This window comes from Chrysemys picta, chromosome 16 (assembly GCF_011386835.1).
Source record: "Chrysemys picta bellii isolate R12L10 chromosome 16, ASM1138683v2, whole genome shotgun sequence".
Taxonomy (NCBI): Eukaryota; Metazoa; Chordata; order Testudines; family Emydidae; genus Chrysemys; species Chrysemys picta.
Genome location: NC_088806.1, coordinates 29,239,596 through 29,266,895, shown reverse-complemented (window position 1 = coordinate 29,266,895; position 27,300 = coordinate 29,239,596).

Sequence of the window (27,300 nt, the reverse complement as noted above, 5' to 3'; positions counted from 1 at the left end):
CTGATGATGAGAAGTTTCTGAGACCCACCGAGGTTCACTTCAAAGTGGCCTGTGAAAAGGTTCCACTATAATTATGAGGAGGAAATTGCTATGTAACTTAATTAATTATATATAAAAATCCTTTAAAACTACAAAAAATGAAATTGCTGCAGAGAGAGCGAGAGTGAGAGGGAGCATCTTATTGATCCTGCAGCTCAGCCCGTTAATGATGTATGATTATCTACTGAAAAGTTGCATATGGTTAGAGTTTTGAACCTGGATTTTTAAAGGGGCAGTGTTCCTCATTTTACAAGGGGAAGGCTGGGTTTCTAGTTAAGGCACTGCATTAGACTCAGGATAACTGAGTTCAATTCTTAGCACAGTCACCAATATATCCTGTATGAACTTGGCCAAGTCACTTCATCTTTCTGTGCCTCAGTTGCCTATCTGTAAAATGGGGATAATAATGTGTCCTTGCTCGTGACTTGTCTATTTCAGTAACAAGCGCCTTGCGGCAGTGGCTGTCTTACTAAATGTCTGTGCGGCACCTGGCACAATGGGGACCTGATCTTGGTTGGGGTATCTACTTACTGCCAAAAAACAGAGAGATAATAATAATCTAGACCCTAACATTAAGTTTGTGGGTTGTTGTTTTTTTACAAAACATTCTGAATTGGGTATAATTGACATTTGACTGAAAATGTTCTCCTCTTGCTAGTTTATAACAGACTTGTCGAGCTGCTGCAGTGTTGTTTCTGCAGCCTTGAAGGACAGAGCTGTAAAAAATAATATCTCATCTGCCTGAAGCGGGGAGGGTACCGCCCCTGAAGAGGCACAGAAAATCCTTTAAACATCCTCTCCGTACTCCACCTTGCAACAAGATACAGCACGTTATGAGCAACTGGAAAACTCACAGCCTCCTCTCTGCATCAATGGCAGAAACAGGCTCAGCACATGGGCAAGGCAACATAAGCTGCTGAAAATCAATACTAGGGGAGATATCCTGGCCCTCTTGGAGTCAATGGCAAATCTACCAACAGGTCCAGGATTTCACCCCAGATTTCTTATAACAAATGGTCAAGTCCTTTATCTCATTAATCTATTCCTATGTAGTAATAAATAGCTGAGAGATAATCCTGGATCATACAGTGTAAGTAAGGACTAGGAGACCTGTGTTCTACACCCAGCTCTGCCTCTGGGCATCCTTGGGCAAGTCACGTCCCCTCTCTGTACCTCAATTTCCCCATTTGTATTATGCTACTTACTTCCTTTGTAAAGCGCTTTGAGAGCTATGGATGAAAATGCTGTATAAGAGTTAGGTATTAGTATGTACCTATTTGGGATGCTTGGAACCTTGGGCACCCATCTATAGCTAGTTGAAGTCAATGGGAGTAGGCCCTATATTAGAGGAAAACATAGCTGAAAAATATCTTTCCATGAAAACAGGCACCACTACTGACCAGTTGTTTGAACTTTTTATCTGTTACTTTTAGGGCCCTTGCTAGGGTATAGAGAACTCCAGTTTGGGCTGCCCACTGTTGTGTGCTATTGTAGCTTAAGTGTCCTGCATTTCCCTGTTTGCATGGTAGGATAGGGCCCTAGTGTGAGATTGAACAGCTGCTTTTCCCCTGGAAATCTAAATCAATACAATATTATACCAGATTTGTATTGAAAATCCCTTTGTTGTTCCCTGTCCCTTAACTCTGTTTTTCAGTCTGTCTGTCTTTCCTTAGACTTTGAGCTCTACATGATATTGATATACCTTCTTATATGTTTGGAAAGCCCCTAACAAATGGCGGACATCGCTGCACAAAATAAATGTACTATTAGTATTAGTATTATAGTTGATGAACATTTGTTTTCACCCCATAATGTACCAGGTGACTCAGCCACCAAGAGAGACCACAGTGCATCATGGGAAATGTAGTCTAGCTGGGGAGTGGGGCCCATAGCCAAGAATGAAGGTCTGAGGACCCTGGAATTACAACTCCCATGAGGCACCATGATTACTTAGACGGATGGAGAAATTAATAATGACCTGACCCAAAACAAAACATTTTATTTAGATTTTCTCAACAACAAAAAAATTCCACCAAAATTATTCTTTTCCCACAGAAATTTTGTCTGAGACAAAACTTCATTTTCCAATGAGAAAATACTTCATTCAGACTTTTCTGACCCTATTACATTTTCAGCAAGCTGCCTAGGCACTAACTCACTAATCTAACAACATAGTAACTTTCCTGGAAAAAAATGCAAATTAGGATGGCATGATACAAACTGAACAAATCAATTTCTTTCCTTGAGCCCTTCTGAGTGCCGGAAGATTAAAAGCAAACTTGCTTCATTGTACTGATATTCTATTTTAGTGAGAATGCCAGCTTAAAATTAAGAAGCTTTGTTCATAATTTTTGTGGGGGGGAACTGACTTGCTATTCACCAAGGCTTCTATCAAAGTATTTTAAAAGATTTAAATGCTGCTGTATCTGAGGTCAAGGCAGGTAAATTCAGTATCTATAACTGCTCATTCCATCATGACCAGAGATTTTTGTCTCTAGCAGCCATATCATCATCTGCCGAGGTGTAGTACTTACTGTAATTTCATACAGTTCTTTAGACAGATATTGAAAAGGCATCTGGAAAAATTGATAGCATATCAAGCCAAAGATTTCATAAAAGTCATTTTCAGAATGCCCAGCTATAGGCACTGGTATCTGCTTCAGAAAAACAGGGCCATGGGTATTTCTTCTGATGTTAGAGCTCCCCCGCTAGAAATGCTTTGGGTACTACATCCAGGCTTAGAAATATTCACCTACTGGACTAGCCTGAAGGTTCTGGTACAAAGGAAGGGGCAAGAATACTACGTGTGTGTGTGTGTGTGTGTGTGTGTGTGTGTGTGTGTGTGTACACAGGGTCTTGATATCTTGGCTCCTCTAGCTGCTATTATAATACAAATAAAGAAGAAGACAGCTAAACAATTATAATTATTACCATTTATTTTATCAGTTTGTATTGTGGGAGCATATAGGAGCGTCAGTCATGGACCAGACCCCCATTGTACGAGGTGCTGTACAAATAGACAACAAAAAGACAGGTCCTAATCCCAAACAGCCCTTGCAGAGGACAAATGTGGCCGAGCTGAAATACCCAAGAGCCGTATAGCATGTGCTGGTTTAACATGGGATGATTTAGGAAAGAAGAGAAATTCCGTGGTGTATAAAATAGAACAAATGAAATGGCATCTTTTATCCTCCTTCATAGGCAAAACAAAAAAACCAGCAAAAAACCCCACACCCGAGTGATTTTTCCACCTGAATTTTTTGAATTGGTTTTTAAGTTATTTTGGGTACCGTTCTCCCCTGTGCAGGGGGCCCGTGCAATAGCTGCGTGATACTTAATAGTGTCTAGTCTCTACTGAAACATCCTTCAGTTCTATTACTTCATCCTTTCCTTCACCCTGCCCACTCACTTCTCACACCCACCTGATCTGTCTTCCTGTTTAGACTGTAAGCTGTCTGGGGGCAGGGGATGACTCTTTACCCTGTACAATGGGATCCCCAACTTAGTTAAGGCATCTAAGTGCTTAGCTTTGGTCCTCCTGTACCACTGACATATCCAGCAGTCCAGTTCCTCCACTGGTTACGGTCACGTGATAATTGTGGTACTTATTCCCATGTGATGCCAGTACATTCAATACCCTCTCTCACTGTCTTTTTCCAGTTCTTCCTTGGCCTCTCTCTTTCCTCCACTGGGTACCCAATTCAGTGCTTGCTTAGCATCTTCCCTGTGGTGTACTTGTCCCAGTCACCTGAGCCTTCTTCCCTTGATGATATTTTCTAATATGTCCTGCTCCATCAGCTCCCTGACTCTCACATTTGTTATTTTGTCTATCCCTGAAATAGGTCATATCTTCCTCAGCCATCTGCGGTAGGCAGCCTCCAATCTCTTTTGGTTAACCGCTGTCATCGGCCAAGTCAGTTGCTCAGCACAGTAGCACGCTCAGTACATTAGCATGGCATAATCTGACCTTTAGTTTGGTGTCGAGCCCTCTTTTTGACCAGGTCTTTGTCCCAAGTGGTGTGTGCTTTTCCTAATGTCATGAAAATGTCCTTATTGCAGCTACCTTCAAATGCCATCACGCTTCCCAGATCGCAAGGTGCTCCTGCAGTAGATAGGCAATAGAAATAACTAAAGTCCTTGGGTCTTCAGCAGTGCTTTGGGCTGGTGCTAGCCCCCTCTGCATGGGGGTGAACTTCCTCCTTATTTCTTAAATGCTGCAACATGCTCGGGTGTGCTAAACAGCCAGGAGAATACGAGATACATAATCAAGGACAGAAAGAGAGAAAGAAAGAAGGGTAATGGGATGGGTGGCAAAATTTCTTTCATTTTATTAAGCGCTTACATACCCTTTTCCTAACTTTAAATAAATAAATAAATAAATAAATAAAAGCTTTTAAAAGTGCATTTTGGCCAGTTCAGGATTTTGTGACTAGGACGCCAGCTAGGTTGCCCTCGAGCTGACCCACTGCTTGCCAAGGCCAGGGTGATCTGTTGTTGCCTGTCTCAGTTACGTACTTTCTGGAGCACTGGCTCCTCTATGCCCCTGGCTCATCACTGGGTTAGTGAGTGTGCATCCACTTGGCTGGTACTGCTGAGCTAGTGCCACTGTCTGTTGTAACTCTGCATGACATGCCTAAGAATGTTGTCCCTACCTCCAGCAAAGGCATGTGCATTTACTCACCGCCTCCACCCTTTCCCTCAAGCTGCTGCATGGCCTAATCTGCAGCTGTCCTCCCGGTCACAGCTTCTTTCCACTTGTCGCTGACCCTCCCCACCTCCTCCTTCGTGGTGTCACTTGACATTTGCTTGTCATTCAGTACCATGCAGGAAGCACGGAACACCCGCGCGGCTCCTTCAGCGCAGCAGATAAAGCACTGCTTCTGCACCCAGCAATTTATACACATCTCGTTCACATCCATCACTCAACAGCCAGCCTCCAGATGCAGAGTTGCCAAGGGTGAGTGATCCTTTATGTTAGAAGGAAGCACCATCTCCCTCACACTTTATGAAAAGCCCTTCCCCCCACATTTAAGTTGATCCGTATTCTTTCCACCATAGCTATATGCTTGGGGCATTTGCTTCTCTTCTCTAGCTCAATTTGTGGAAGAGGAGAGCTCCCCTCACTCTCCTTTGCAGGATTCTGGCATGAGGGAGTGTGTGCGCGTGTCCGTGTGTCCATCTGTCCATCCAAGAGTAGGTGCACAACCCCTGGCCAAAACAGCAGCAGAACTACGCTTCATGCAGGCATTGTTCTAACAGCATTGCAGGTATGGTGACTCCGTCATTGACCTTATGAAAACCGAGGGGCAGATGCAAGCGTCATAATGCGCAACTACAGAGATGATGCTGATGATATGACTATCACCCCCAGGATACACTGCACAGCTGAGCAATACACAAGCTCAGGTCTCTCTCTCTAGACACCCAGGGTGTTTCCCAGTCCTTGAGGTTTTCTCAGCTGTTTCCATGGTGTTGAATTGTGACAACATGGATGACTGTGGCGTCCTTGGATGTCTCGAGCCAAAGGAGCAGACAGAGCATGCAGGAGGCCAAGGAAGCGATTGCGCACACAGAGCGTCGCTGTGCGGTAATGATGGGATGTGCAGAGAAAGTGACTGAGGGTTTAGTGGTGCTTGTGTCATGTGAAATATGTTTTATTCTGATTAATTATCGAAAGAGTATGTGATGCATTAGAAAACACCTGGAAAGACAAACTCCCAGGCCAGAGCGGCTGAGACTCTAACTCAGACAAATGTAATATGCAGGCCCCAGGTCAGATAGGCTGAGCAGCAGTGGCAAGGTCCAAGAGAAGGTTAGTTTGCAAGAGAAGCCGGGGGTAAGGAGAAGAAAGGGGGTGCTCTGTCGTAGGCTTTTTCCAGTAGGTGTTTTGAAGTCCTTCAGAGTACAGCTTTGGCTCTCCAGTGCAATGGACTAAATTCAGAGGACATGCTTGTTGCTACTCCCATGTACTTGACAAGTTGATATGGGGGCAGAGGCCTTCTACTGGTGGGTATTTGGGCTCAGGAAGGCAAACAGTGGGCAGAGAGGACAAGAAGATCTGATGTTCCAGGAGACACAGCAGTGAATGTATCAGTTCAAGGATCGCTTCCTGCCACTGGTTCATCCATGAGGCTGACTCACCTATGACCTCTGCTCCTGTGCTCAACTCACCTATGCTACCCACTCTTGCGGCCCGCTGGCCCACAACCCTATCAATTATTTATATTGCACTGTATATATCCACAGCAAGGTGCTAATTGGTTGTTGAGAGGAGGCCCCTGTCTCTACAGGCTGACAGTCTAAAGGCACGAGCCATGACAAACAGTACAAGGCATGACAGGAACCTACACAGACCATAAAATGGACAACAGAGCTTGAGTGCTTCCCGGAATGCTGGTGAGTTAATGGACTCCCGGAGGAGATCGAGGGAGTTTCACATATAGCAGTGAGCTATTCCAGATATATGGAGCAACATGGAAAAAAGGCATGGAGAAGACCAAGAAATAGGAAGCCTCCTATTTGTTGCTTCAAAGAGCAAGGCTAAATACATGCTGCTGCAATCCAAGTGGTTTGGATTGAAGGAAAAGCCACAGATCGGGAGAGCTCTATACTTCCCATATTGCAGCCATATGAAAAAAAGTCACAAACATCCCTCTGAGGAGCAAATGTGTACATACTGATAACCATTTCATTGGAACTGAGTGTGGTTATACCCTGGATTTCGTATGCTAGAGCTATATTCTTGCCTTGGAAGGACGTCTGTCTGTTGGCCATTAAGCAGAATTTGAGGGCTGAGACTTGGACTAAAATGCTGCAGAATGGGATAAACAGCCCGTGACTTATCCTCTAAGCCGGGAAACCTTTCCTATTTTACTTATTTATGTATCTCTCCCAGGTATTTGTAGGAGTTTAATCCAGTGTTTAATTTGTGCAAGGGCTTACCAGGGCTGAGTCCTACCACCTCTGGGCCTGGCAGTTCATAGCCCCGGCACCCTGGGCCTGGCAGTTCGTAGCCCTGGCACCTCTGGGCTTGCTGTACCAATTATGAATGTAAAAAAATTGGTTGAGCCCCGACACCTCTTTCATTACAAATTAAGCACTGGTTTAATGATTGCAAAACCTGAGCATCAAGAACAAAGTGTACAAAGCAAGTAGTTATTTGCAATGGATTTTACTCTTGTCATCCTAGGGTTTGGCTCCTTCCTTATCTCATACATTTTCCACTTCTTTCTTTTCTACCTCTATTCTCTACCCCTTTCGCCTTCCTTCCTTGCTTTCTTCTTCAGCATCTGTTCTGCCTTCCCCCCTTTCACAGCTAACCATGGCAAGGACAAAGCATTGATGGCACTTTTAAATCTCTTCTATTTTAACTGGTGAGAAAAAGGGATACCACTCATCAGCGCTCCACGTCTTTGGAATTTAATTAGATCTAATGACCAGATAAATGGAGAATTTTGAATTGGGACCTGTGGGGAATCAGCAATGTGAAGAGGATTATGTGGTGTTATTTCCTTATTCTTGCCTCTCAATTCCATCTCTGGCGCTGCAGTTGAAGGGAAAAGCACCTGATGAGGGACGAACCATCCTCCCAGGGTGAGAGCCAGAGAGGGAGCCCAGGTTCCCTCAGAACTTTTCTTCCTGAGATTGAGGGAGAAGACATCCTGGGAGGGGACAGGAAGAACCTTTTGCAGGTGATCCCTTGGCAGTGCTGGCCATAGCTTTTGAGGAAATGATAGCCCCCTGGAGAGGGTGGGTAGCTGGCCCGTCATTAGTGGGAGCTGCGATTCTAAAACCGCACATACAGTTTTGACAAGTGTGCTTTATCAAGTGTGTGCAGGATAATTTTGCCCGTCCTTGTATTGTCATTTAGGGCACTTAAGGTGTCACTGAGATTTCACTATCCTAAAAGCTTATCTGTCAGTGTCAGAGAGTTATTCCAGTAAAAGGATATCATCAACAGCAACAACAGTAAAAAAAGATTCTGAAAGATTCATATTCCAGATTCTCTGTGGCCCATTTTAAGTCCCTAAGGCTGCACCCCTCCACCCACCATATAGGTAGACCCCCTCCAGAGAATGGGGGGCAGGCTAGGGGTTAGTGATGGGCTGCCAGGAAAATACCAGCAACTCTCTTACAGTTTTGAAATTCTGCCGAAATTAATTGATCTAGGGATTTTCACCCAGAGCTCTGCCATTTCTCCACCTGCTTTAACATGGAGGGTGTCATTCAAATGCCGGCAGGCTGTAGATGTGCAGTGAGGTTTTTTAAAATCATTATTGAGCTGGAGAGTCTGGACAAATAAAGGTTGCAAAGATTTTCCAGAGGGGAAATGAAAACATTGAAACTAACCAGTCTAAAGCTAACCAAGAGTGGGAAATCTGAGGATCTACTTCTCCCATCCCCTGCTCCCCTTTTACCAAGGATGACATAGCTGGGGTTATGATTTCTCATTTACACTGGTGTGAGTGGGGTGACTAGGGCACATTGTACTCCCTAGATACGTGCACTTGAGGAACCCCTCTCTCTAGCCACATCCCAAATCCTGGACACCCCTCTGTGCAGTCCGGAACCTGGAGGAAGGGGTAGAGAAAGGGTAGGGTTGGCTGCACATCACTCCCCCGCTGGCCCCAAAGACAGAAAAGGATAATACAACTCCAGGCTGCATCATCTTTACCACATAGCCTCACCTCAGGCTGGGGAACCTACCAGGCCCCAGAGCAGGTATAGAGGCATAGGTTCTCCACACACCCAATTTTGGGGGTGGGCTCTGCTGCCTTTGTCTTGCGTGGGAAGAAGGCGCAAACCTTGCCGCTCCAAGACATTCAGTGTTGGAAACTCAGCCAGGAGAAGCTCTTCCTTATGGCCTCCTCCTTTTGGTTTTTCCTCAAGAGGGCCAGAACCACAAGCAGTAAATGTTCCCTGAAACCCCTCTTGGCTAGAGGGAAGTGAACAAAATCAAGTACCTATAACACCTGGATACCACGGTGACTGGAAGATAGATAGATATGTATGTGGAATGTATGGGCTGGGAGGGAGGAATGGATAACCATACCTATCCATCTGCCCATCCTGGGAAGGCAGCCCTCTTGTACCCAATAAGAAAGATGCTTTCAAACAAAAAGTCACCCAGTCTGAGGTTACATTTAGCCGCAGGGCCTCTTTTCTAAACAGCGAATTGGAAAACAAACCTGCTTTGTGTGGTAAACAGATTTTAATGTGCTGTTAACTATATTTATATGACTTTCTGTCCAAGGAGATGGATTTACATATGTATTAAATGGGTTTCACCCTGGTACATGACTGCCCTGCCATATTTCATTTACATTGGGGATCCGGTGGCAGCCCAGGTCATTAAAAAAACATTGTATAAACATGCATAAAATATTTGTTGCAAGCACAGAAGTGAATAAACAGGAAACGAGATGCATTGGAAGCCCAGGGGCATAATGATCCAGGGAATTCAGAGGCAGATCACTCGAGTGCCATTTGCAACTTGCAATCAATATAAATATATTTTATTTTCCTCCCCGATCACACCACGTGCTGTTTCTCACTTGGACCAAGGACTTTGACCACCTGTTTATCAATTTATGTCATCCTTGTGACCAAAATAGCTTTTAGAAGCAAAATGAGGTTCTAGTTTCTTTTTGTGGCATGAACAATAAATCTTTTGGAATAGATTCTAAGATGGTGAAAACTGATGTCGTTCCAATGAGGTCAGTGGAGCGATTTCAACTTACTCCAGCCGAAGATCCAGCTCATCATTTTTACTGCAAACCTGGGAAAACCTTGAGGTATTTTCCCCACTGAATCAGGCCTGCACTGAGCTTTCCTCTTCTCAGCACAGGAATTTCCCTGTCTTTCACCCGATGGGAAACCTGAATAGCAGAGCGATCTGGAGAGTAATCAACAAGTAAAGAAAGAATTTGTCTGAATATAGGAATGGGACATTAGCTTAGCAGTGACCCTGTACGGGACCCCTGCCTGCTGCATGGTGACCTGACACTTACAATGATTGATGTACTGTCTGACTGTGTTCTAAGTATTTGGGAGCGATGAAGTGACCTCTTACTGTTCACACTCTGTCTCTAGTTATCTGCCAGGGGCGAGTGCTAGATTTGTGCCAGTTTGAATCTTTACATCATCTAGCAAAAGCTCTATGTGAGCTGACAGTGGGTTTTCCTGGTTAAGAGCATTGGAAGTTTCTTTAGGTTTGCAGCACAGAGATGGTGTGATGTTGTTTCAAACCAAGGTGATAACAGCAGGAGTGGCACTGAAGGATACAGGGCACAAATGTCTTCTTACTTTCATTCTGTAAAATGTCATGCACATCTATTGGTCAGAAAGTGCTTTTAGTACTAGAGCTGGCAAAAAAATAGTTTGAAGCTTTTTATTTAATGAAAAATTACTTTTTTTCCAATTTTATTTAAAAAATATCTCTTGGGGGGAAATAGTCTGATTTTTTTATTTAAAAAAAACCCCACAAATCAAACCCTCGCCCAAATTTTGAATTTTCAAATATGCAAGTTATTTTTTTTTTCCAAATTTTTTGTCTAGATCCCATTTTTCATTTTTTCCTCCTTTTTTTTTTCCCAGGGGCAAAATGAAAAATGTTTAAAAAATAGAGAGAGAAGGGGCAATAAAGGGAGAAAAGGGAAGGGAAAAAACACCCCCCGAAAATTTTGGAAATAATGTTGAAAAAGATTTTTGCCCCAAAAAATTTGTCATGAAACACACCATGTTTTTCAACTAGCTCCAATTATGACATTATGGGTCCTCCAGAGCATGTTGGGAGTTCATGTCATAAGTATGTAGATGTACATGTGAAAAGGGACACTTGGGGACGTTGAGAATAGCCTGGGTGTGTTTCCTGAGCACTGATGAGATATATGGCCCATTCAACTTCTTATCATAAGACAAAGGTGTGTCTGTGATGAGAAAAAAACTGATTGCAGCAGAGCGAGAGAGAAATTCCATTTGGATGCTAGGATCCATTACTGCAAGTTCCTTCCATGGCTTCTCGAGCTCTTGTGTGTTTTCATTTGGGGAAGCCAGCAGAGGTCACTCCAGTACAGAGATCCCTCATGGAAGTGTTCCTAGAAAACATACAAACAGATCTGAATTGCTGATTCATTAAAAACTTATTTAAAAAAATGTAATGGCAGATTAGCTTGTGAGGGGAGCTTTTACAAGCACTTTGCAATGAGAGTACAGAGAAAACAATTATTCTCTAGTAAAATCCTCCTTTTAATCTCCATTTTATTTGTCCCCCTATATTGCGTCTTAAATCCCTCTCCTTCCTTCGCATTCTCTGTTTGTTGCATGTGTGCACACATACGCACTCCTAATTCCTCCATACACTTAAACAAACAGCCCTTCCCACACACTTAACCAAGGTATTTGGTTGGTAGTGTGTAGAACAATCGAAGAGTGAAATGACACCATTTTACACCAGCTAAGCATCTGGTCCAATTAATACACATTCCCCTGTGGAGGCTAATGGTAAAGATGGTTAAAAATAGAGCTGGTTGAAAACCCCCAAAACTTTTCATGGCCTTTTTTTTTTTAATCAATATTTTTATGATGATATTCATGGACAATTTCTCCCACCTCTATAGCTGGTCAAATACTATGAATTTTTCAGTGACACTTGTAACTGTAGCCATGCCCTTAGTCTTTCCCAGTCTTTCTAGATGGCTTGGACTCCCCAGGCATTTTGGCTCAGAACCACACAGAGTCTGTCTGAATACTGCAGCTTGCATAGCCCTCCTACCCCCTTGAGTCTCTCCTGTAATTTGGGCCACACTTGTATTCCCCAGCAGGGTCTGAGTCACATGCTCCCATTACGTGATCCCTAGACTCATTCACCCAGACAGGCTAGAGCTGGCACCAGTGAGGCTGAGCCCCCAACCCTCTTAAAGGGCCATGCCCATAGAGCGCTTTGAGTTAAACTAGCCTTCGTAGAGCGCAGTAGGGAAAACGCTGCAATCTGTCCACAGTGACAGCTGCAAGCACACTGGCGTGGCCACATTAGCAGCTCTTGCTACGGCCACAGAGAGCAGTGCATTGTGGTAGCTATCCCAGCATGCAAGTGGCTGCAATGTGCTTTTCAAAAAGGGGCGGTGGGGTGGAGTGTGACAGGGACTGTGTTGTGTGTATGTGGGGGAAGAGAGAGTGGGTTTTTGGGGGGCTGAGAGCATGTCAGCATGCTGTCTTGTAAGTTAAGACAGCAGCAAGCCCCCCTCCCCCCCGCCTCTCTTTCTCACACAGCATTCCACAGTAGTGGTTGCTTTGTCTTGGAGCAGATAAGCAGCCGGCTGTCAGAAACGGAGCTTTCAAAGGGCATATCCGCATTCCTGCAGCGATTCCAAAACAATGCCAAGAGTGGCCACTTGACTTAAGGGGATTATGGGACGTTTCCGGAGGCTGATCAGAGCGCAGTAATGCAACACCTCGTTCACACTGACACCTGGGCGTTTCAGCCAATGTGCACCAAGCGTTATGCTTCTCACCGAGGTGGAGTACCAGAAGCGCTCTACGTACCTTGCCAGTGTGGATGGGTAGTGAGCTAGTGTGCCCAGGGCTGCTTTAGTGCGCTGTAACTCACAAGTGTAGCCGAGCCCTGCACCGATGGTTGTGAGCCAGCTAGCAATGGTGAGTGGGAGTTCTTGTAGTGTTTTGACCAAACACTCAAAATGGGGCAGTTATTGAGAAAACACCTAGAGTGTGAATTTGGATTAGCTGTGGAAGAAGGGAAAACTGCCGCACCAGTGGGGAGCAAGGCAGGCTGGGTCAGCCATGCTATGGTTGCATGCACACATAAGTGTGGCAGCACATAATATACTGACAAGACAAAGCATGAGTTGCCATGTGGAATCTGGAAAGTAACAACAATGGGGAAACTTTCACTGCCTAGAAAAGAGGTAGACTAGCTACCCAGTCCCCTTCCTATAAACATATTCACAAAGATAATACAGATATAGCAAAAATTACCTCACTGCACAATTGAACACATATGTATCCCTAAGTCTGTTGTTCCTTGTATCCATGGCATAGAAATAGGGAACTGTTGGGAAAATAATGGTAACAGATATTCCCTGCCTAAAGAAAAAATCAAAGGGAAACCAGTAAAAACATGCCATACAGTTATCGTTGGTTAAAATGCCTGTGTAGTAAAAAGGGGAATGCTGGCGTAAGCAGAATGTGAATTTCACTGATGAATCAATAGCTGCTGGTGTGTTTAAGACTTTGTTTTCCTCCCTCTTTATTCATATAGCTGGCAAAGAGTTACCTGATCTGAGAAGACATATGTAAGGCAAATAACAGTTAAAGCTGGAGGATTCTTTTGTAACTTGATTAGCAGTAAGAGTTCCATAAAGCTTTGTTTGGTTAGTTGAAATATGTAATAAAACATTCTAAATAAAAGAAAAGAGAGATTTGTTGGGGTTTGGATGAAGGATGGATTTGATTATTTTATGTTAAGGGGGAGTAGGGAGTTATGGTTAAAGGGTTAGAGCAGCACTGACTTGGAACTTCAGAGGTCTGTGTTCAAATTCAGGTTCTGTTATAAACTCCCTCTGTGACCTCAGGCAAGTCAATGACTCTCTCTGTGCTTCAGTTACCCATGTGTAAAATGGGCATATACTTAGGGCTAGCCAAAAAACTATTAGAGCTTGTAAGGAAAACAAATTTCCCCATGGAAAAATTTGATGAAAATAAAAAATATATAATTTTCAGTAGTAATTTTTGACTTTTCATTGAAAAGCAGAAACATTTCTGCAGACTCTCTGATATGAAAATTTTCATGTAACTGAAAACCTCTTTTGTTGAGAAAAAGATGGTTTTGCTTCCGATACAGCCCAACATGGTGAAAATCACATGAGGACCATTCCATGTGAGAGTCGTGAACATTTTCTTGTGAGTCTTCTCGCCATTTGAGATTTCCGTGACATGTATGACAAACCTAAACCTGAGCTCTCATCCTGATTAGATCTTGAACTCCCAACCAGGAATTTCAGCCTAACCCTAATCCAGATCCAAACAATGTCTCATTGGACCATCTCCAGTAATTATGCAACTTTGCAAATTAGAGTGACTTTAGGGTTTGTAGCAGAGTGTGCCAAGCCCCACTAACATGCAGGATAGTGACTTCTGTGCGTAAAGAGTCCACCATGATCTGCTACAGGGACACAAAGGAACTGGCCTGAACCTTCAACCAGACCTCAAACCAATGGCCAAACCTTTCACTGAGTGAATTTCACCAATTCCTCCTTAAAACACCCTTGTCCTGCAGAGTGGAACACTACAAACAGTGGGCACAAAAATGGATATCTCCATTGCTGGCAGCCCGGAGATCTGCACTGCTTGTGTCTAATTTAGACCATGAATGCTTTGGGGCAGGGATCGCATCTGCTTCTTTCTCTCTTCAGGTCCTCAAAGGCCCAGGCGCAGGGTATCTAAAGGATTGACTAAAGCTGTGGGATGAAGACCCTGGTTGGCAACATTGCTCCTCAGACACAATGGAACTTTCTACAATATGGGCAAAGCTCGTCTGTGCAGGAGACAAACCTTTCCCGGGAGTTGGTCTGAGATGGTAGAATGAACTCCCCAAGGATCTAAGGTCCATCCAAAACCTTGCCTCCTTCTGCTCCAAGCGAAATGTGCTTTTCTTTGAACTTGACTTCTCTAACGTGTGTAGATATTTCATGCCAAAAAAAAAATCCAAAACAAAAGACTTCACTGCAAGTGCTTCTTCCCCCTGGAGAGAGGATGAGAAAACAAATGTCTGACAGATGTTAGTCACATTGCTTAATGCATTGCTGGAAGGTCTCAGATATGACAGTGATGGGCGCAGTATAGGAACATGGATAGAACAGAAGTCAGTGACTAGCACCCTGATGGCACTCAGTCAATAAGGATAATTAATAAATCACCCTGGAAAATGATGGAAGTTCTCACTATCAGATAAAAAACCAGGGGAAGTTTCTGTCAGCTCTGTTACAATAGTTATCCCCTGACAGGAACAGGTTGTAGTGCATGGGATGTTCATGAGAAGTGACAGGGCTTTGGCTCTTAGCTCGACAAAGCAGAAGTAATGTACCTACGTTGGCCATTTGATGGAATTTTTTGGCAACTGCTTAGGTAATTTTGCTGCCCCAGCTGCGCCCCCAGGCAGGAGATTCACACAAGCAGCTCCCTGTAGAGGGGCGCTGGAACACTGTCTGCCTTTCAACAGCTCAGAATTAATTCATCTGGAAACCAACCAGTTCAAGCCCATGGAACACTCCTGAGTGCGGGGACCGACAGCTCAGGTGCTGGTAATGTGTGAGAGCCTTTCTGGGCTTGTCCTGACCAAATGCTTTTCCGATCTAGTGGCTGCTCAGGGGCCTGTGTGAAGAGCATAATTTTCTACTGGACAGGTGTCATCGGGAAAAACCACACTCGTGATTGGCACTAATTGTCCCCGGGTTTGGAGTCTCAACTGAGGGTTCGTGGATGGATTAGACCATGGAGACGGAGGACTAATTCTGATCTCTCTGGTATAAATCCATTGACTTCAATGGAATTACTCCTGATCTACACCAGTGTAAATGAAATAAGCCCTGAATTCCCCTTCCCCACCAGAAGGGGAGTCTCTCCAGGTCGGGACATTGATGGGATGGTGAAGAGACACTGACACGGCTGCAGCTCAGGCTGAAACAGATCTAGGGAGAAGCAGAAGACTCACTACACAAGAGATTTCCAAGAGAGAAGTGAAGTTGCGAAGAGAGTGGAGGCACCAAGCGGGGATGATGCACCTTTAGTCAAAAATCATTATTTTTTTGCACATGAAGTCGAAGTGGCAGGAGGCAGAGACGCAGAGAGAAATGTGAGAAAGAATGTTTAATATGGGAATTTCAATCTTCACCCCCAAAAGAGTCTCCCCCATAAACAGTTGAGCTTCCTAAGCAATACCATGTGATTAAACCAAAATAAAGCATCAAAGACCTGGAGGAAGAAGGGAGGAAAGAAGAGCTTTTCCTCACGTGAGCTTGTTCCACACCTGCTATTTGTACCAAGCTTATTTAATACTAAAACAGGTCCCTGGTGATGAAGCTACCCAAAGCAGTGCAAAAGAGACAAATTTTACCATCCGAGTATGTAAATATGTAGATGACAATGATTTATATGGTGATTTGGTTGCATCTCATTTGTTAGTAACTTATGTGTGTCTATTTAAATCAAGCTGTTAAAATCAGCATGTGTATAGATAATTTTTCACAAAGTACCTTGAAGATTACAAATCATAAGAAGACTATGTAAGGGCTAACAGTTATTTTATTACCAGGAAACTACGTGACCCATTATTATTGCACAGGGAACTTTCAAACTCTTATACGTGTGAATAACTTTAATCCTGTGGATAATACCATTGAAATGAATAGGGTCGTTTGCATGAGTAAAATTACTCACATGCACGCGTCTGTGCAGGAATGGAGCTTTAGTCAGTTTCCTTTCCTTGCTGTTCATGTGGAGCTTTCACACAGTCACAAGAGATGTATTTTTTTTTAAATAGGGAAATGTGTCTGTAAACCCCACAGAAATGATCCAAGGGGACTCCAGAGTAGGTATACTTGAACTGCTTTTTACCTCATTGTTTGAAGCTGACAAGTTTGATGTTTAATGTTTTCAAATTTACACAAATAAAAGTACTATCTGAGGAGACAATCCTACAGTGTATGCAGACACAAAACTCTCACTGATGTTGGTTGGACTTACAGGCTACAAGACTGGGCCCTCCGTGAAAAGATAATGTATAGCTTTGGTGTTTTTATCTGCCTTTTGCCAAGATGCATGACAAATTTGTACTAAATCAGAACCTCAAAATAGTCCAATACATAAAAACAGGAACTCTATTGCATAACACAGGAAAAACTAGACAAAATTCACCATACAACAGAATTGCTTCGGAAGCAAGAACAAACATTATTTAAAAATGTATAAAAACAGATGGAATATTTTTAAATGTTCTAAGAAAAAAAGCCAATTAAGAATGAATAATATAGAAAAAGGAGAGAAACTAGGACAGTTCATAATTATTTTTTGCAGATTAGGGGGATAAAAGTAAAAATAAACTAAAAAAACAAAATGAAAACGCACCAAGACTGTATATTCCAACAGTAACTGCATGTGAGGTTTGTGCTGTTCTATGTTAGCATCTGCTGGTGCTGCAATGAATTGCAGTCCTCAAGGGTAGATAAACATTTCTTTCCATGCTCCTGATTCAAGTCCATTGAGATCAATGGTGCTCTCTCTGTGGTGCACTGGCATGGGTCAGCTTGCCAGATCCAGGCCCAAGACTGACCACTCTTTGTGGCCCCAGTCCTGCCATTGAGTCCATGTGGGTTCTGGGGGCTGTTCACTTTCAGTCATTTGCAGGGTTGAAGCCTAAGGAGGGAGTTATCTCTTTACTACAAAGGTCAGTTTCACTCCTCTTAAACACACCCACACGGACAATGAGGAGTCCAGTGGCACCTTAAAGGCTAACGGATTTATTTGGGGATAAGCTTTTGTGGGTAAAAATCCCACTTCTTCTTTTGTCCGTAAAAAAACCCACTTCTTCAGATAAACCCACTTCCTCTTTCATGGGTAAAAAAACCCGCTTCTTCAGATGCGTCTGAAGAAGTGAGGTTTTTTACCCACGAAAGCTTATGCCCAAATAAATCCGTTAGTCTTTAAGGTGCCATCGGACTCCTCATTATTTTTGTGAATACAGACTAACACGGCTACCCCTCTGATACTTTGTTTGCTTATGTTACTCCATCAACTTTCAATTAACTTAATCTGGCTATGCAGAGGTCCCTTTTATGAAAGACAGGAATTCTGCTTGCTTGGGCTGGTTTTCCCAGAATCCCCCTTTCTGGTAGCTGCATTTTAGCCATTGCTACAACCAGGTAATGCACAAACTGCAAGAGGTTTAGTTCACAAATGTTTCTGGGACTGGTGAGCAAGAAGAATTCAGAATACATTGAAATTCCATTGAGAAATAAACTTTAAAAAGTTGGGGCTGAATCTACAAAAGTGTTTTTAGTTTTTGTTTTGTTTTTTTGCTAAGTTACTATTTGAAATCTTTACCTATGAAATTAACCTTTCTTTGAGAGACTCAGTGATAAGGAAATGAATTAAATCTTATTCCTCAAAGGGACTGAAGGAACATGTAAATCTTCTACTGACCTTGATTTTGTTTCATCTGGAAATAACAGCATACAGCCAAGGTTTTCAAAAGTGACTGGGGATTTCAGATGCCTCAATTTTCAGGAGCTCAACTTGAGACATTTTCAGGGGACGGATGTTCAATACCTTTTGAAAATCAGGCCCTTTTAGGGTTCTCATAGATTCATGAGGCCAGAAGGGACCATTATGATCATCTAGTCCGACCTCCTATATAATCCGGGCCAGAGAACCTCACCCAGTGATTTCTGCATCAAGCCCAGAACTGCTCTCAGATCTTTTAGAAAGGCGTCCAGTCTTGATTTAAAGACTTCAAGTCTTCTCTAATGAAGAATCCACCACATCCCCAGCTTAATTATTCCAATGGCCTGAATTTGTCCCACTTCAGATTCCAGCCAACGGGTCTCAAGTTGGGAACCCCAAACTGCTAATCACTTTTCAAGATTTTGGCAAGCATTTATCTAGCACCTTTATAATTATGTTTATGCCACACTGTGCAGCCTTAGTCACCGGCCAGCATATGCTGTTCTGCCCAACGGTGGCAGGAGGTGAAATGTTAAGCCAAAAATATCAGGGCAAGTCAGTGCCCTTAAAAAAAATTCACCCCAAGAACAAGGTGAACATGTGCTTCGCTCAGTTCATCTTTGGCCAATAGAGTTAGGGTGCTGGGGAAAAGGCAGGAGAGCAGCATTCTGGAACACCGTATGAACCCCAACACAAGAGAAGGGAAGAAAGGGGAAAGAAGTTGGTGACTCCCTAGGAATAATTATGGAAGGAAGGGCATGCGCTCCGGAACCTAGTTCCCTACAGCTTGTTGAGTTCTAGGATGTCAAGGCAGAGGACCTCATCATATGACGAAAAACTTAGCAACAGGAGTTTGGGCAAGAGAAAGCCATTACTGAGTCTCACTTTGCACCTGCCCTGTAAAACCCTCTCCTGCAATTTGTTAGGTTGGGTCAGGAGATTCCTATTTGGAGGTGCTAACTTGGTTCAGCATGAGCTGTATAGCAGAGCTCACCCTTCCTCCTTGCAATTACCAACACCCCTAAATCACGTCCCTTCCCCTCTCGTCGTGACTCCAATCCAAACCCTCTCCCTCCTGCAGAATCCTTCTGCTCCCCCAGGTACTCCCTTCCAGCTCTGGGACATTACATGCCGTCTTCCCCACTCCTACAGCAATAACCTCCTCACTCTATCCTAGGCACTCAGGTACCAAGGCACAGTTATGAAAAACTAGTTATGCTAATCATACCCTACATATATATGTAGTTTTGTCATTTTGAGTGAGAGAAGGAGCCATGTGTCATTAGAATGGTAAATATCCTAACAAGTTGCAATACAAACTATACATAATGATCAGTTTGCCGTCTACTGAACTGCTGCCACATCTGGGATGAAAGACAGCAGCTTGTTAAAAGCGAGTAGAAACAATATACAGCATGTTAGGGTAGGAGTGGAAGAATACCCTAGTCTACCGAAACACCAGGGAGTTACATTACAGAATATAATGACCAGTTTGCAAACTGGAATTTGAAACGGACACTGGGATTAACGTGTCTGGTTTTGATGAAAAATGAAAAGAGTGCTCTGAAATTACTTAGGCTTTTCTATCAGCACAAAGGGTAAAATTTTCATAAGCACCTATCTTCACAACCTTAGTTTTACATGCCGTGTGAATTCCTCATAGAACAGTGCCCCTGAACGACCCTGTGTTATTGAGTCAGGACTAGCACAGAAGTAAGAACACCCTCAACGCTGCCCACTGTAGCACCAGGGTGTTCCATCGTGTTTCACCCATGTCTAAGGTGAGATATCCCACAGTCAAAGTACTATGTGTCAGAAGCTCACAAGAACCAGTCAGGGTTTAGCTTTGATTGCCCCTCATGTTATTCAGCAGGATATTTGCACACCATGAAAACATTTTTAGCACTTCAAAATATTTACACTGGCTTAATCATTTTAATGATGTGCTGTGATCACAACAATCCCTATGCAGGTCATTTCTCCGAGAGATAAGTGAGCTTGAAGACTTTATGTGCCTTCATCTTCAGTACATGATAAATAACTTGCATTGTGGTCAATTATCTCACAGTGGAACCTCAGTGGTGAGAACCTATGGCTTAATTAATTCCAGTGATTCCTTTTGGTGATGTTGATTTAAAACCATTACTATTTTTCAGGAAAGAATAAATAGGTGCATAGCTCATAAAAGCAATGAGGACTCCATCGCATTTATTCTTTTTTTTAAGCAAGGTGAACTGATCGCACAGTTTAGAAGCGCCTAAACAGGGAGAACATATCTGATATGAAGGGGGTCTTTAAGCTAGAAGACAATGGTGTAGCAAGATCCTGGAACTGGAATGTTAAATTAGAAAAAATCAAATTGGAAAAGATAGAAGTGAGACTAATTAAACCCAGAAACAACTTATCCAGGGAAGTAGTAAAGTCACCATCATTTGGAGTCTTTAAATAGATACCGCACATCTTCCTAAGAGAGATGTTCTAGTTCAACCACAAGTTATTGGGCTCAGCAGTATTTACTGCTGGAGCAGAAGGAGAAATTCCCTCCACTGCAGGAATCACTGAATGAAGGACTCTGGCCTGGGCTATCCAGGAGATCAGACTAGATAATCAGCATGGCACCTTCTGGCCTTGAGACCTCCAAATATAATTTCTCATTCTAATTATTTTTCTTGTTGCACACCTGAGCTTACCAACTTTAGAGGTCAACATGCAACATAAGAAGAACATAAGAATGGCTCTACTGGGTCAGACCAAAGGTCCATCTAGCCCAGTATCCTGTCTTCCCACAGTGGCCAATGCCAGGTGCCCCAGAGGGAATGAACAGAACAGATAATCATCAAGTGATCCATCCCCTGTCGCCCATTCCCAGCTTCTGGCAAACAGAGGCTAGGGACACCATCCCTGCCCATCCTGGCTAATAGCCATTAATGGACCTATCCTCCATGAATTTATCTAGTTCTTTTTTGAACCCTGTTATGGTCTTGGCCTTCACAACATCCTCTGGCAAGGAGTTCCACAGGTTGACTGTGCGTTGTGTGAAAAAATACTTCCTTTTATTTGTTTTAAACCTGCTGCCTATTAATTTCATTTGGTGACCCCCTAGTTCTTGTGTTATGAGAAGTACCAATGTCACAGAGAAGTCCAATGGGAATCTGAGCTGGCCATGGAAGTATTGTGCATTGCAGTCTGCAATCTGACCGATGGAAACAGAACAGGAACTAAAGGATGTCCTCAAGAAAATGGATGGGCTAATATCTCATATCTCTTTCCCTGACGTGCTAAACAGAGCATGGCTGTTGTATTAAACCACATCACCACCTACTGCGTTGGAAACCTCTTAACTATTGACTTAATCTGTATGATTGCTTAGGCAAAAGGAAGGAATACGGAGCAGATTTGTTCAGAGCAAGAATATATTTCTTTAAACTCCAGGCTGGAATGTCTGAACACACTGACGATTATAACAATTGGTTAATTTCACTTGATTTTGGGAGGGCAGAGTTGCAGTTTCCCTCTTGCTCATCCACCCCCAGTAAAGGACAATTTCTGTCCTGCAGAGAGCATGGAAGAAAGGGTATGAAAAACATACCTTTCGTGGTCCTGATTGCCGGTGGAACATTGGCTGTTCACACTGAATGTGGTCTTAATCTAACTACAAAGGCTGAATTATGTCAATGGCTAGACCAAAGAGATCCAGAGGTATTCTAGTGTATTAAACCTCTCAATGTGCCTTGTAAGGCTTTTACCTACCTGAAGACAGCAAAAAGCCAGATTCATATCTCAGCGTCTTGAAAAAGGGCCTCTAACAGGTATTTATATTAGAAAATAATTCACTGCATTTTCAAAGGCTTGGAGAGGGTTTAGGAGTTGGTGAGATCAGTGCAGCTAATCCTTTGAAACCCTTTGCAAATGGAGGCCGTAGGTAATGTCTGAGTGGGGCTAGGAGATCCTGTTTTAGATTCTGTGGGAATGAGGCTTTTAACAGTGCAGGAGATACTGATGGGGGAAACCTCAAAGGGTTTTGAGAGCCAGTTCAGATATTGAAAACTTATTCAAAGTTTGAAAACATTTTGTTCTGGAAATCCTGCTGAAGAGCTCATGTGGTCAGGCTATTTGCATTCTCTTCTGGTTCCTGAGATCACACAATGTCCCTTCATCAAGGCTGAGAAACTATTTGTGAACCTTAAAGCCAGTAACTGGGCCACAGTGAGTACAATGTTCAAAAGAGCCCTCCGCTGATTTAGGAGCCTAAATCCCATTTTCAACAGTGCCTTGGGGCCGGATTTAAAGGTACTTAGGCATCTAAATCTAAATTTATCAAATTAGGATTAATACCTTTGGGGTATATTGTAGTCAAAATGTGTGTGGGGTTGGGGCATTGTATGTACCTTCTCCAGCAGGGACGGGGGATGCTAATAAACCATTATCAGCCTCTGAGGCCACTTCCTGGAGAGAGATGCATATACTAGTTCAGCCTGGATTCCCCAGCAGATACTCTTGGATAAATAACCTGTGTTTAGACTGGCTCAGGGCCCTCTTCCTGATCCAGCAAATGGGCAAGACTGCTGATCCACGGAGGGCCCCAATCCTTAGGGCAGAATTGGAAGGCCTGGGCCCACTTAGGCCTCAGACTGGCTGCTTGTTCTGAGCGGAAGCTGTGATGAACTTGTTACCACAAAGAAACCCCTAGGGTGGAGGGGGCTGTTGAAGGATTTATCCTGCTAGAACCCATGTCTGAGCTGGGCTGAACTCTGGTAGGAGTATTAGCGTGCATGTAGGTTCTCTTAGTGTTTTCTCTATTCTGAAGGTGAAAAGCATTATAAAGTAGGCTTGCCTAGAAAGCTGTGAGGTAACTTATATCTGCAGCAATCCCTCGGTGCTCAGTCTCTGAAGAGAAAGCAAGCAGGCCTGTGTAGGCAGACTGTCTTTGTAGGGAAATACATAGTGAAGGCAGGGACCTTTACAACCTGGGAATCGTCTGCTCAGAAGGGAGAGAGACACAGGTCAGCCCCAGAAAGGCAACATCTGTGGGTGCCCTGAACTACAGAGGAGAATGTCAAGTGCAGGTGCCCCATGCAGCAACTGAATGGCTGGTTCAGAGCGCCTCTCTCTTTAATGGACACCAGACTGGCTCATCCAGACAATCCTTCTGCTGCGGTTTGATGTCTACAGAACCGTCACATCTACTGTCCCCTCAGATTCTGCCCCTACTCATAAGAACCCTCCCCCCATTTTCATCCGGCCACCCCCTAGTGTTAGGCAGGGTTACTTTTGCACTCAGCTCTTCCTCACCGGAGCTGTGATAGTTTCTCTAGTACATGTGTGTCTATGCCACTCCTCAATCTACACTGCTCCCCTGCAGGTGCTGGGTTGTTTCCTCCTAGCACCCACATGGAGGAGCTGTCTTGCATCCCTACTCCCACTGCTACTCTACCTCACTGCACAGCAGCCTCTCAGATACCTGCTCTCTGCTAGCTTTTCAACCCAATCACAGCCACACTGAGGGGCACCTGTTCCCATGCCCAGCCCAGCAGTAGCCTTGGTCCTAAGGAAGGAAGCAGTCTCACTGGATTGCTGGCTGTGCTCCCAAGGAGGTAGGTTTTCCCCCTTAGGAGCAGCTTCTTCAGGGTCTGTTCAGCTCACTGAGTTGTGGGGGAGTCATACCTTCCCCTGCATGCTCCTAAACTTTTAAGAGCTGGGGAAAGGGTTCCTGTAGCTCACCAGACTCACAATACCTGCAAAGGTATAGTATTTCAATCAGCCCTCAGACAACCTGGAATAAGTAACCCACACCTTCTTTCCCTGATCTAAGCTGGACTGGCTAACATGGCCAGAACTATATAGCCTAGCCTAGCCCAGTCCTGCCCCCTTCTGATAGACCCACTGCTTTGGGAGGGGAATTAGTCTATAAATAGACTGCCGTCCACACACAGTTTTTGTTTGTTTTTGTTTGTTTGTTGGGGGGTAAAATGAACACACCTCTTGCAATAGAAAAATTGCACCAGTTAAAGAAAGGGAGCCAGGCAAGAAAGAACAGCTTGAGATAAAGGCTGTTAAATGCTAGGAGAAAGAAGTCTGCAGCCTCTCTCGCTCTCTCTTTAACCAGCCTAACAAGTTAGGGTGTGTGGTAGGGGGAAAAAATGAAAGCATTCTAGCTTGCTCCTTCAGATAAAAGGCATTTCAGGTCCTGCTTCCTCCTGCAAGGTGCCTCATGGGTGTAGACCAACTTTCAGGATTAGAACTTGTGCATCTTTTGCTCTTTATGTAGCATAATAGGTAGAAACTGCAGGGAAACACAGGGGTTCCAAATCACCACATTTACTAAATACATGCACGCTACTGAGGCCTAGCCACATAAACACACTGGTGCTTTGCCTGGTTTCTAAAACCTAGAACACGGGGAGTGGCACTAGAGGGCTCCCAAACTATTTAAAGGAATATTATCCAACTCTTCTATGGCCTAGGACTATTGTGAGGCTCTTGAGAGATTTAACACAAGATTCTCCCTCCCTCCCTCCAGCCATGATTGTTCTCCAAATATACAGAGAACAGACACGAATACAGAACTAGGAGGGGAGTTTCTCAGGAGTCCTGCTGCTTTCAATGGCCAAAAAAGGAAAATCGCCTGAGAAACACATGAAGGAACATGGAGTAAAAAGCCAAATATTAGATTGTTTCTAAAGGAACTATTGCAGTAACTCTAGCTCTACCATATTGCCTGTAGTTAAACTGCCTAATGATGCCAGTGAGGTGTGGCTTGTTGGAGAGTCATTTAAAATCTCCTGCTCAATTCATACAGAAATCAAACAAGGAAGAATAAAAAGTAAAGCCGGCTAATCTATGCACCCTTGTTTTGAACCAGCCCTCTTGCCATAGCACTCCCTGATCCATGGCTTGTCCTTGTTTATACCATAAGCGCTTTGAGGCAGACATTGTCTTATATGTTTGTACAGTACCCAGAAAAATGGGGGCCTGCTCCAAATTGGGGCCTCTGGATGCTACCATATTGCCCATAAAAGGTTTGCCTGGCCCTTTACAGAGAAGTGCAAAAGATGAGCTCCTGCTCTGAGGAATTTACTATGCTAAGGGGCGAGTGAAATGCGTTGACCCCAGATTTCCCTTCATGCAGGGTTAAAGGAAGCAAAAACGCATTCTGGCTGATTCTGATCCCATTTACACTAGCGTAGACCCGGGGGAACTCCACTGGAACCAACAAGATGACACTGGAGTAAATGTAGACTGGATGAGAGCAGCTTTTGGTCCATTAAGATGGATTCAGTTATATCCCCTCCAGGATAGTGGGCAATGGATTCTACTCCGATTCTCTGGTAGGAGAAGCCGGGCTCTTTGTCAAAGCTCATTATGTGACTAGGAGGCTCATTAAAATGAAGGACTGAGTGATGGCACTGCCTAGGGCTATGTATCAGGTAAGCAGCTGATGTGAAAGCCACCTTACTTAGCCAGAGCACCTCAATCCTGACCTGAGCTTTCTAATTCCAGGCCTGGGTCCTTCCTAAGGTAGCTCTGAAAGTGCGTCTCAGTCTCATCCCTTGTTCTTCCAGGCCTTAGTTCCCACAAAGTAGCTCCAATATAGGTTGCTCCTGAACCATATCCCTGTTATTCCAGTAAACCTGCGTATCAGTGGATCTTCTTACACAGAGACCAGACTTCGGTGATGCTTAGACCCCCACTAATCCTGCAAAGCTGACCAATTAGGAGAATTTGTGCTTGACTTTTTCCCACTCTTTGCAGCAGAACATCAGTCTCATGGGAGATTTCCTTTCCAGATTTGCCTCTTCAGCGCAGGAAGCAGCTACAGAAGACTGCCTCGAACACTGCACACACCGCTTCCTCTTCATGTGTGGCAGATTGAGAGGAAGAACTGAAGGGCTAGAGACTTACCACTGTTTCCCAACTCTTCAGATAGTTTTGGAAGCTGTATTGCCTGCAAAGGGTGGCTGATTTGGACCGTAAGGTTTGTCTGATGGATTGAAAAGACATGACTTGTGGCGGACAGATTTTGTTGGGTTAGGGAACTCAGAAGAGTCATTCCAGCTACCTTCAGAAACGAAATGCTTCATGACAGCCACTTAGCATGGGCTATATTGAACAAAACTACTTAGACCCCAAATTCTGGTCTGATGTAGATTTCCTAGTAACAGCACCGGCTGTCCAGTCAGTGTCTGTATAAATGTTAATGGGAATTGTGCACGCAGGGGACTAATCCCAGACGTCTCATTAAAATGAAGACTATCACCCAGATAGAAATAATCTGACTTTTGCTTCCTGTACTTAGCAAATCACAGTTATATATATGCATGAGGACAGTGATATGTGAAAAGCCATTTTTAGATTAATTCATGTAAGTCAATACATGATCTCATAAAAGTCCAGTATGTAAAACGTCTGCTGCTTACGCAGTATTAGCATATAAGTGACAGGTTTTTGTTCTGCATGGGAAGTTCAGGTTGACAATCTTTCCCTGTTCTTGTAATTCCAGGAGTCTCAAGTCAGCACCTCGTGTTACCATAGTGCATGTTGCAACACTCTAAAGTGCTGATTTCCTCTGAAAAATGACAGGATGGGGCTCCACATATATTTTCTTTCAGTGATTTTCACATAATATTTACTCTGTTCACATGTCAAAAAAAAATTTTTTTTCTGACCAGCTCTGAGAGCTGAGCCTGGGATTTGCAAAGCTCCCTTGCTCATCACCAGTGATAGATTTTTTCAATTAGAACTCAGCGGACAGCTCTGATGATGGGAAAGGTGGTGCAGAGCTTGATAATGCTAGTAAAAGCTTGTTTTTGTCAGTAACATAAGAGACGCATGGCACAGTTGTGCTGAAAAAGGCACAACCATTTTTAGAACGTCCCTTTTCTGACCCAAGCCAACAGTGTTCTAGCACAAAGATCAGGTCTGCTGCTGGTGTAAATCTGTGTCGCTTCACTGAGGCCAATCTAGAAGTGGAGGATTATTATAATTATTATTCGTGTTGAGGTAGCACCTCGGAGCCCTGGTCACAGA